We start from the raw sequence: 13219 nt of genomic DNA on the forward strand, positions 1-13219 counted from the left end.
CTATATTTTTTATTTTACTGTATTTACGTGTTTTATTACATTTATATTTTACGAAAATATTTTACCGATTATTTTACTATATTCATAATTTACTGTATTTATAAATTTTATTATACTTTTTGTTTTACTATTATTATGATTATTATTATTATTATTATTATTATTTTTGTTATTATTATTGTTGTTATTATTATTATTATATTTGACTATATTTTGTATTTTACTGCATTTAGATTTTATTATGTTTTTTTTTTTTTTTTTTTTTATTTATTTATAGTTAAAGGGGCATAAAAAAAAAAATTTGCCCCTTATTCGTAAACCAATTTATAATATTTCACTATTTATATTAATAAGTAATTACCAATAATTAACGCCATAAATAATAAAAAAAACACAAATAACTAAAATTACCCTCCACCCCAAAAAAAAAAAAAAAAAAAAAACCCTCCCAATTAATTCAAAAACATTATTTTTAAAAGTCCCCTCCCCCCCCACAATTTCAATATAATTAAACCAAAAAACTTTTCACTAAAAACCAAAAATTTCCCCCCCAAAAAAAAATTAAAAATCAATGCGCACAAATTTTCAAAAATAATTGAAAATTAAAAATCCCTTCACAAAAATTTGCAAAAATTCAATATTATTTCCAAAAAAAAAAAAAATTTAAATTTTGGATTTTAATAAAAAAAAAAAAAAAAAACGATGCAACTCGATTTTAAACTATCCCCCCACCCCCCTTTTTTTTTTTGGTCGATGAAAAAAAAATCACACGAAACTTTCCGACGGTCATATAAAGATTAAATAAGAAAAAATGCGTTTTTTTTTTTTTTTTAAATTCACTTCCCGCACAATTTTTTTTTTTTTTTTTTTTTTTTAAACACTGGGGAATTTTTTTTTTATCACTAAAATCGGAGATAGAGAGAGAGAGAGAGAGGAGGAATTTTTTTTTTTCCTGATAAGAGAGAGAGAGAGAGAGGGGTAGTGGTTAAGAAGGTGTCAGGTGAACCGCACGCGTGCGATTCTCGAGTCGCACTGGCGAAGAACAAGAATTTGGCCTGCTTGTCGGGAGTTTGAGCGCGAAGGGGGCGCAGCAGCGGAACGTGTTGGCGCGGGGTGAGTGAGACGCACACACACACACACACATACACATACACGACAACGTTCGAAATATAAATTTGTGTTTGTAAGGTATCAAAAGGCTCCAAACCGAACCGGCGCCTTTCTCTCCCTTTCTATATGTACACGCTACTACCTCTTCCTCTTTCGCGTTGCAGGTGACGTCGCGCCACAATAAAAAGAATTTAAAAAAAAAAAAGAAAAAAAAAATTATAATTCACGAAAAACTTGATAGGGACTACTGCGCATGCGTGAAGGATGAGAAGTGTCACTGCGCAGCTGCAGAAGGCAGGAAAAACTTTTTTGCGCAAGCTCTAAAGAGACAAAAATGATACTGCGCATGCTTGAAGGTATGGTAATTATGAAGGGTGAGAATATACAGAATTTCTAATGGTAGATTTGAAATCCCCGACCTTATATTAGTAGAAAAGGAGTACCATGAAGCTAGTGTTTTTTTTTTTTTTGGAAAATTTCAAAAAAAAATTTAATTTTTGAATTTTTTTTAATATATAAATACGAATAGTTTTGATTTGAAAATTAACAATAGTAACAGTTACAATGATTGTTAATAATAATAATAATAATAATAATAATAATAATAATAATAATAATAATAATAATTGATAACTGCAAATAATGATAATATTCGATATTTTTAAAGTCATATTTGGAATCATCGACCATATGTTAGTAGAAAACAAGTACAATGACGATAGGGGTTTTTTTTTTAATTTCAAAATTTTTTTGGTTTTTGAATTTTTTTTTTCTTCGTAAATCCGATATATAACAATCTAGTTCGAAGATGTAAAATAAAAAATCGTGAGTATTTACAAACAACGACAGTTACAATGATTGATAATAATAATAATTGATAACTGCGATCAATGATAATATTAGACATTTTTTTTTGTCACATTTTGAATCCTTGACCGTATATTAGTAGGAAACGCGTACCATGACGATAATGTTTTTTTTTTTTTTTGAAAATTTCAAAATTTTTTTCATTTTTGAACTTTTGATTTTTTTTCAATTTGTAAATACGAAAAAATTAATTTTAGTATTGATATATGGATTATTAGAAAAGTTATAAATGATGATAACTACGAATAATAATAATAATAATAATAATAATTGATAACTGCAAATAATGATAATATTCGATATTTTTTATGTCATATTTGGAATCATCGACCATATGTTAGTAGAAAACAAGTACAATGACGATAGGGGTTTTTTTTTTAATTTCAAAATTTTTTTGGTTTTTGAATTTTTTTTTACTTCGTAAATCCGATATATAACAATCTAGTTCGAAGATGTGAAATAAACAATCGTGAGTATTTACAAACGACGACAGTTACAATGATTGATAATAATAATAATTGATAACTGCGATCAATGATAATATTAGACATTTTTTTTGTCACATTTTGAATCCTTGACCGTATATTAGTAGGAAACGCGTACCATGACGATAATGTTTTTTTTTTTGAAAATTTTAAAATTTTTTTCATTTTTGAACTTTTGATTTTTTTTCAATTTGTAAATACGAAAAAATTAATTTTAGTATTGATATATGGATTATTAGAAAAGTTATAAATGATGATAACTACGAATAATAATAATAATAATAATAATAATAATAATAATAATAATAATTGATAACTGCAAATAATGATAATATTCGATATTTTTTATGTCATATTTGGAATCATCGACCATATGTTAGTAGAAAACAAGTACAATGACGATAGGGGTTTTTTTTTTTAATTTCAAAATTTTTTTGGTTTTTGAATTTTTTTTTACTTCGTAAATCCGATATATAACAATCTAGTTCGAAGATGTGAAATAAACAATTGTGAGTATTTACAAACGACGACAGTTACGATGATTGATAATAATAATAATAATAATAATAATAATAATAATAATAATAATAATTGATAACTGCGATTAATGATAATATTAGACAATTTTTTTGTCACATTTGGAATCCTTGACCGTATATTAGTAGAAAACGCGTACCATGACAATAATGTTTTTTTTTTGAAAATTTCAAAATTTTTTTCATTTTTGAACTTTTGATTTTTTTCAATTTGTAAATACGAAAAAATTAATTTTAGTATCGATTTATGGATTATTAGAAAAGTTATAAATGATGATAACTACGAATAATAATAATAATAATAATAATAATAATAACAAAAATAATAATAATAATAATAACAAAAATGATGATAATAATAATAATAATAATAATAATAATAATATTATTAATAGATATATCTGTTATCAGATTCGAAATCCTTGACCTTATGTTAGTAGAAAACGAGTACCATGAAGATAGTGTTCTTTTTTTTCAAAAATTTCGAATTACATTTTCAAAATTTTTTTGATTTTTCAATTTTCAATCTTTTTGTATCTGTAAATACGCTTTTTGGAATCCTCGACATTATGTTAGTAGAAAACAAGTACAATATTGACAGTAATTCATTACAAAAAAAAAAAAAAAAAAAAAAAAAAAAAAATTACTAAAATTATTTAAAAAATTTTTTTTTAATTTGTTTTTGGAAATATGTATTTCCAAATCTAATGAATAGAATACAATTATTGCTAGTTGGTATTTAATGAAAGTTACATAAAACATTAATGCTTTAAATATACAGTGATTTATAATTTAAAAAAAAAAAAATTTTTTTTAAATTTTGCTAAAAATTTTGAAATTAAAAAAAAAAATTGAAAGATATTTGACAGTGTGTTTTAAAATAAATTGAAGTCTATAATAATATGTTCATACTTCATTTTTGTGATTTAAACAAAAAAGAAATAATGAAACTGTCGTCAATCTAGATATTTTTTTTTTTTTTTTTTTTTTTTAAAGAACTTCTCCAAACTCGAAATTACTTCTGTTATCTTTTGAGATCTGATGTGAGTGTGGTATATACATATGTATTACGCGCATTTATACGGACACGCATATCGCATTTTTCGACTATGTAATTCTTATCGGACCATTCTCAGATTCTATTAAGCTCACGAAGCACGTTTGACTCTTTGGAGAGTTTATATTATATATATATAATAATAATAATAATAATAATAATAATAATAATAATAATAATAATCACCAATGTATAATATTTTGAAAAAATGAAATTTTGAAAAAAAATTTTCCAATAATATAAAAAATGTTCGATTTTTTTTGTTTGTCAGGCTGCAGCAAAGTAATTGTTTTTCTAGACAAAATATAGATTTTGTAAATAAAAAAATTGTGCTCAAATTAAAATCTAAATAAAGCAGAAACAAAACAGAATCCAAAGTACACATGTAGACAAATGCATAAAATGTTAGGCAATTTGTCGTTTTAATGAAAGTCAAACATTTACTCAATCAAACAGAAATATATATACATACATAAAAAAAATTACATTTTTAACATACGAATAACATTAAAGTATACTGATTTAAAAAAAAAAACTGTTTTTACGAATAATAATAATATTTGGTAATTATGATGTCAGATTTGAAAACGTTGACCTTATATTAGTAGAAAACGAGTACCATGAAGATAGTGTTGTTTTTTTCAAAAATTTCGAATTGCATTTTCAAAATTTTTTTGATTTTTGAATTTTCAATTTTTTTTTTTTATTTTAGTTGTAAATACGATATAACATTTAGTTTTGATTAGTACAATTGACAGTCGTTGGTAAATTTACCGCCAAAAATGTTAAAAATCATATAATTTTCAGTCCAAAATTTCCCAAATTTGAAAATTCAAAAAAAAAAAAAAAATTTTGTAAAATTATTTTGGATTTTCAAAAAAAATGGAACAATATGATCATGGTACTCGTTTCCTACTAACTTAATGTCAATGATTCGAAATCCGACATCAGAATTATCGAAAATTTGTATAGTTTATAACTGTGAATTGTTTTTTTTTTTTATTTCTATCTACTACTACTATTATTACTATTATTATTATTTTTATTATTATTACTATATTTCGTCATCACCGCCAAGTATATTAAAAATCATAATTTTCAGTCTAAAATTTCCTAAAATTTCAAAATTCAAAAAACCTAATTTGGAATTTCAAAAAAATGAAACAATACGTTCATGGTACTCGTTTCCTACTAATTTAAGGTCAATGATTCGAAATCTGACATAAGAATCGTCGAAAATATTAAAATATTGTTCAAATTTAAAAATTCAAAAAAATAACCAAAAAATTAATTTGAAACTCCAAAAGTAAGGAACAGTACGATCATGGTACTCGTTTCCTACTAATTTAAGGTCAATGATTCGAATTCCCACATCATATTCGTGAGAAATACTAAAATTGTCCAAATTTGAAAATTCAAAAAAAAAAATAAAAAAATTAATTTGAAATTCCAAAAGTAAGGAACAATACGTTCATGGTACTCGATTTCTACTAATTTAAGGTCAACGATTCAAAATCCGACACCAAAATTAAGAAAAATTTCAAACATTTGTAACGGTGATTGTTTTTTTTACTACTATTATTACTATTATTATTATTACTATATTTCGTCATCACCGCCAAGTATATTAAAAATCATAATTTTCAGACTAAAATTGCCCAAAATTTGAAAATTCAAAAAAAATTCAAAAACCTAATTTGGAATTACAAAAAAAGGAACAATACGTTCATGGTACTCGTTTCCTACTAACTTAAGGTCAACGATTTGAAATTCAACATCAGAATTATAAAAAATTACCATCATTTTTAACTAATTTGTAAAAATCATTATTTTCAGACTCTAAACTAATTAAAAAAATTGGAAAATTTCAAAAAATTACTTTTTTCTTTTTTTTTTTTGGAAATTTATTATAATTTGCTAAATACGTATGGAACTTATAATAAAAAAAAATAAAAAATAAATAAAGATGGAAGTGAGGGAAAAGAAAATGTATAGTTGGCACACAATATATTGGAATTCTATAATTGAATTGCGTTCACAATACTTCCTGGGGGAGAGGAGAAAAAATAAAAAAGAGGCTATAAAACTCAACATTTATACTGACAGCTGACACGAATTGATTTTAATCGATTGGACAAGTTAGACTTCCCGGCGGACAGTGAGACGGACGGACAGACATATATATATACACATTGGTAATATCGTCGTCAATCGTAGACGTTGTGTAGACTTATGGTTTAGGTATGCACATACGAGTCGCGAGGGAATACGATTGGCGGCGCGTGATAAGAATATCAGATATAATAAAAGGTTATTTATATCTGGGTAAAAGCTTGCGCCTACCACTTGATCAAGACACATTGTCGCAGGACAATATATTAACATTCCCGTCTCATTGCTCTAGAAAAAAAAAAATCACCTCTTTTGTATGACAATAACTATTTTTTGTTCTATTTGACAATAATTCCTACAATGATCAAAATTTATTTATTTTGCCGAAAAAAAATTAAAAAAAAAAACTTTTTCCTTACAATTTCAATGTTAATTTATCCACTTTTTATGACATGACATAACCATTGATGGAAAAAGAAAACAAAAAAAAACCACTTCTACTAATAAATTGGTTACTTTATCTAATGAAAAATGAAACTGATTTTTACAAATCAAAAAAAAACACCGTTTTTACGAATAATAATAATATTTCATATTTCCGATGTCAGATTTGAAATCCTTGACCCTATGTTAGTAGAAAACGAGTATCATGAAGGTATTGTTATTTTTTTTCAAAAATTTCGAATTTTCAAAATTTTTTTTTGATTTTTGAAATTCTGTTTTCTATAAATAAATGAAGTAAATACCTTAATAATCTTTTAGTTTCGATTTGAGAGATTATAATCGGGGGTAAATACACAAACGAAAACAGTTACAATGATTGATGACATTAGTTGATGAATAACTACGAATAATGATAATATTTGATATTTCTGATATTTGATTTGAAATCCTTAACCTTATATTAGTAGAAAACGAGTACCATGAAGCTAGTTTTCTTTTTTTCAAAAATTTCAAATTTTCAAAATTTTTTCGATTTTTGAAATTCCGTTTTTTAAGTCATATATACAATATGTAATAATATTTCATTTCAATTTGAATAATTTACAGTTGTGGGTAAATTCACTGCCAAGAATATTAAACAAATCTTAATTTTCAGTACAAATTTGAAAATTCCAAAAAAAAAAAAATTCAAAAAATTATTTTCGATTTTCAAAAAAAAGGAACAATACGATCATGGTACTCGTTTCCTACTAACTTATGGTCAACGATTCGAAATCCGACATCAAAATTATCCATAATTTCCAACATTTGTAACTGTCAATGTTTTTGTAACTACTTTAATTTTTTTGGATTAAAAAATAACTATTATAATTGTACCTTCAAAATGTTGTAATATGATGTGAGATTTTGAATCCTTGACCTTATACGTAAAATTCACTTCCACCAATAAATTCCTTACTTTTTCTAATAAAGCACCTCGAACAATGCACGCAAAAAATTTATTTTAAAAAAAAAAAAAACAACAATTTCTTCTTAAAAAGGAATTAAAAACTTTAATTTTGGAAATATTTCTAACAAAAAAAAAAAAAAACAAAAATATTCATTTTTTGTAAATTCACTTTCTAAGACGCGGGTAAAAAAAAAAATAAGTGTCGATTTCAAAAGAAAACCTGTGAATGTGTCATCATTAATAAACGACAGTCACTTGACCTTTATCAAGAAAAAAAAAAAAAAAATTCCTAAAAGATTAAATTTTCACCTATTTAAAAAAAGGTGTTCAAAAACGAGAATTTCGGAGTCATTTCTAATCCTCCTAATCTGTTTTTTATAAAGAGGGACACATGCCGCCTGTGTGGGTATATTCGTTTCACGCCTAACACGAACGACTAATTTATGTTCGTGGCTCGAATGCAATATTACGTATATATATATATATATATATATATATATATATATATATATATATATATATATATATATATATATATATATATATATATATATATATATAACCAATGGAAATATTGTATTGAGCATGAGCCGAGGACCTCCAAAAAGCAAACCATTCTGCGTGTTCTCACGCTGCAAAATCAAGTTGTAATTTATGAATAAAATATTTTTAAAAAATTTATTGAAATTTTTTTTTTTTTTAATTGTTAACAAAATTACATTTATGAAAAATAGCAGCATTTTTTATTATAATTATTGTTTTATTATTAAAATTTGGAATTTTTAACAGTTTGACTAAAAGAAACAAAAATTCAAAAAACAAAAAAATTTTCAAAAATCAATTTGGTAGTTCAAAAAAAAAATAGTCATGGTACTCGTTTCCTACTAATTTAAGGTCAATGATTCAAAATCTGACATCATAATCGTCAGAAATACTGAAATTGTCCAAATTTGAAAATTCAAAAAAAAAAAAAAATAATTTGAAACTTTTGAAATTTCAAATTAGGTTTTTGAATTTTTAAATTTTGACAATTTTAGTATTTCTGACGATTATGATGTCAGATTTCAAATCGTTGACCCTAAGTTAGTAGGAATTGAGTACCATGATCGTATTGTTGCTTAATTTTAAAATTTGAAATTTTTTTTTTTGAATTTTTAAATTTTGACAATTTTAGTATTTCTGACGATTATAATGTAGGATTTCGAATCATTGACCTTAAATTAGTAGGAAACGAGTACCATGATCGTGTATTGTTCTTTACTTTTGAAATTTCAAATTAGGTTTTTGAATTTTTTTTTTTTTTTGAATTTTTAAATTTGGACAATTTTAATATTTCTGACAATTATAATGTTAGATTACGAATCATTGACCCTAAGTTAGTAGGAATCGAGTTCCATGATCGTACTTTTCCTTTTTTTAAAAAAATTCTAAATTCAAAAAAAAAAATTAAATTTGAAAATTCAAAAAAAAATTCAAAAAATTCGGAATTTTTTTGAAAAAGAAAGAAAAATACGATCATGGTACCCGTTTCCTACTATTTTAGGGTCAAGTATTCGTAATCTGATATCAAAATCGTCAAAAATTTTCAGCAATTTTGTAATTGTAAATGTTTGTTATTGCTGTAAATTATAATAACCAAAAAATAAAACTACTATATACATTCTGTAAACGCTATAAAGTAAAAGAAAAATCAAAAATTCGACCACAATTACTCAAATTTTGAAAACTCAAAAATAATTCAAAAAATTAATTTTAAATTTAAAAAAAAAGAAAAAAAACGATCATGGTACTCGTTTCCTCCTAATTTAAGGTCAAGGTTTTGAAATCTGGCATCGGAATTGTCAGAAATAGTAAAATTGTCCAAATTTGAAAATTCAAAAAAAAAAATTCAAAAAATTAATTTGAAATTCCAAAAGTAAGGAACAGTACGATCATGGTACTCGTTTCCTACTAATTTAAGGTCAATGATTCGAAATCTGACATAAGAATCGTCGAAAATATTAAAATATTGTTCAAATTTAAAAATTCAAAAAAAAGTTTGAAATTTCAAAAATAAGGAACAATACGATCATGGTACTCGTTTCCTACTAATTTAAGGTCAAGGTTTTGAAATCTGGCATCGGAATTGTCAGAAATAGTAAAATTGTCCAAATTTGAAAATTCAGAAAAAAAACCAAAAAAATTAATTTGAAATTCCAAAAGTAAGGAACAGTACGATCATGGTACTCGTTTCCTACTAATTTAAGGTCAATAATTCAAAATCTGACACAAGAATCGTCAAAAATACTAAAATATTGTTCAAATTTAATAATTCAAAAAAAAAAAAAAAAAATTCAAAAAAAAGTTTGAAATTTCAAAAGTAAGGAACAATACGATCATGGTACTCGTTTTCTACTAATATAAGGTCAACGATTCGTAATCTGACATCAGAATAGTCCAAAATTTTCACCGTTTATAACCACGAGCATTCCTATAGTATTAGTAGTGTTACCAACCACTTTAATAGTAAAAAAACTCAATTTTACATTTTTATAAAAATATCTGACGTAATGTACACTTTTAGAAAAAGGAGAAATTCGAGTAAAATTTAGCGCAATTGTATTACATAATTAAAAAATTAAAAAAAAACTTGTATATATATATATATATATGTTAAAAAGTCGACTCTACAAGAGGACTACTATATCAAATCGCGTTCGACTGTTAGCGCAGTAGTGTGTTTCGTTCACTTTACTTCTGGCACTTGAAGAGGCCCTCAATCACGATCAACTCGAGAAGAACTCATATATGCACACACGCCACACTTTCAATCAATTTCAATGACTTTTGACGCGTTTCACGCGCGCTCCTCAACGCAATTGCGTAAAATTTTCTATCCATTTATTTTTTCTGTATATATAGCTATATGTATATAAAAAAATGTTTTGTCGCTTCATCACTCAAGAATGATGCACTCTAGTATATGATGTTTTTTTCCAATTCGTTCAGTATCTACTTTAACACTTTAAAAAAAAGAGACGCATGAATATATTCTAAAAATCATTAGTTAGAATTTTTTATTTTAGATAATTTCATTTGATATAATTATATTTTAGTCGAATTTTTATTTGTTGGAATTATTATAGTTTGCAGAATTTTCACTTAATTGATTTTTTTTTATATTACACAATTTTTATACAAACGAAAATTCATTTCATGAATTATATTATAATTATATTTATTAAAGGTGAAAAAAAATACAAATTTATGAAACAAACGTATATTTGATACGGAATGACCCAAAAAAAAAAATCCAAAAAAATTGTTATAACTTTCAAAAAAAAAAATTACCAGATCGTTATGAAAGTTGATAATTGAGGAGCCGGATCGTAGAACCGATTCTTCGCTCGAACTCACGCAGAAGTATTGTCCGCCCCTCCACTATACCATCAAATTTTAAAACTCATAAATAAAATATTTAAAAAATATTAGGTTATGCAGAAGAAAAAAATACATATTTTATCTATTTGAAACTTTTTTCTAAAATGTAATTTATTAGTACTAAAAAATGAAAACTGAAAAATTTTTTTTTCGAAAATAAATTACTTTTTAATAAATATATCGTCCTTTTTCGGTCAAATATTGACGAAATTTTGTGAAATTTTTTAAGCATACACAATATACACAACAGAAGCCTACAAGCTATAAAAAATAAGAAAAATCACATTATTTATTTATTAAAAAATTTTAAAAGACGTCATTTACAAATAGAGGAATTTCACTTTTCAACACAAAAAAGTATGCGATGAATTTTCAAATTATGAAAACTTCTCGCGAGAAAGTTTTTCCTTTACTAATCAGGAAGTTTTTCCCACAATTTCAAACTGATTCGAATATAAATAAAGAAAATACGAGGAAAATAGTGAAACCGTACTTTCGTTCGCAACGAGAATGTAAAAAGGCAGCCATGTTTGTCGTCGCAATGACACGCGCGCACACACACACACAGCAGCAACTAAGGCTTCCTCAAGTTGTTTACATATATGTGTGTGTGTGTGTGTGCGCGCGCGCGACGTTGCAACGACAAACATGTCTGCCTTTTTACATTCTCGTTGCGAACGAAAGTACGGTTTCGCTATTTTCCTCGTATTTTCTTTATTTATATTCGAATCAGTTTGAAATTGTGGGAAAAACTTCCTGATTAGTAAAGGAAAAACTTTCTCGCGAGAAGTTTTCATAATTTGAAAATTCATCGCATACTTTTTTGTGTTGAAAAGTGAAATTCCTCTATTTGTAAATGACGTCTTTTAAAATTTTTTAATAAATAAATAATGTGATTTTTCTTATTTTTTATAGCTTGTAGGCTTCTGTTGTGTATATTGTGTATGCTTAAAAAATTTCACAAAATTTCGTCAATATTTGACCGAAAAAGGACGATATATTTATTAAAAAGTAATTTATTTTCGAAAAAAAAATTTTTCAGTTTTCATTTTTTAGTACTAATAAATTACATTTTAGAAAAAAGTTTCAAATAGATAAAATATGTATTTTTTTCTTCTGCATAACCTAATATTTTTTAAATATTTTATTTATGAGTTTTAAAATTTGATGGTATAGTGGAGGGGCGGACAATACTTCTGCGTGAGTTCGAGCGAAGAATCGGTTCTACGATCCGGCTCCTCAATTATGTTCTTTGCTATAAATTACAACCTTTAATGAAAAAAAGACAAAAATTTATCAAAAAGAAAAAGAAAATTTATTACGGAATGACCCCAAAAAAATATTAAAAAAACCGTTATAACTTTGAAAAACAACTACCGGATCGTTATAAAACGTGATAATTATGTTTTTTGCTATAAATTACTCTCTTTAAAGGCAAAAAATACAAATTTTTGAAAAAAAAGTAAAAAACAAATATTTATTATGGAATGACCCCAAAAAAAAATTCAAAAAACGATTATAACATCAAAAGAAAATAACTAATTTTTATGAAACTTAGTAATTATATTCTTTTCAATAAATTATTTTTTTTTATTGCAGAATAATACAAATTTATGAAATAAACGTATATATGATACGGAATGACCCAAAAAAAATCCAAAAAACGATTATATATTCGATAGAAATTAACTGTTTTTTATGAAACTTTGTAATTATGTTCTTTGTAATGAAAGACATCGTTTAAAGGTGAAAAATTTGAATTTAGAAAAAAAAGGGTAAAATTATTAAGGAATGACCCAAAAAAAATTCAAAAAACGGTTATAACTTCAATAGAAATTAACATATCTTTACGAAAATTGATAATTGTGTTCTTTTCAATAAATTCTATCCTTTACATGCGAAAAAAATTCAAAATCAAAAAAAAAATTTACATTTATTATGGAATTACCCAAAAAAAAATATTTAAAAAAACCGTTATAACTTTGAAAAAAAACTACCGTATCGTTATAAAACGTGATAATTATGTTCTTTGCTATAAATTACTCTCTTTAAAGGCAAAAAATACAAATTTTTGAAAAAAAAGTAAAAAACAAATATTTATTATGGAATGACCCCAAAAAAAAATTCAAAAAACGATTATAACTTCAAAAAAAATAACTAATTTTTATGAAACTTAGTAATTATATTCTTTTCGATAAATTATATATTTTTTATTGCAGAATGATACAAATTTATTAAA

The 13219-nt window shown here is 24.7% G+C and overlaps 1 protein-coding gene across 2 annotated transcripts in view; it reads right to left on the reverse strand.

Annotated features, from left to right (window-relative positions):
• Positions 1-13219, reverse strand: part of LOC127290183 (uncharacterized) — a 124293-nt gene that overhangs the window by 95490 nt on the left and 15584 nt on the right. Inside the window, exon 1 of one of the 2 annotated variants that reach the window (XM_051318614.1) lies at positions 362-476. The exons of the other annotated variant lie outside the window; for it this stretch is intronic. The gene's annotated coding sequence lies outside the window, so the exon portion shown is untranslated. Of the gene's footprint in view, positions 1-361; positions 477-13219 lie in introns of those variants that run through there. 2 annotated transcript variants of the gene reach the window in all.

Source organism: Leptopilina boulardi, unplaced genomic scaffold, assembly GCF_019393585.1.
Source record: "Leptopilina boulardi isolate dan_hultmark-lab unplaced genomic scaffold, ZJU_Lbou_2.1 LbouV2_55, whole genome shotgun sequence".
NCBI classification, from domain to species: domain Eukaryota; kingdom Metazoa; phylum Arthropoda; class Insecta; order Hymenoptera; family Figitidae; genus Leptopilina; species Leptopilina boulardi.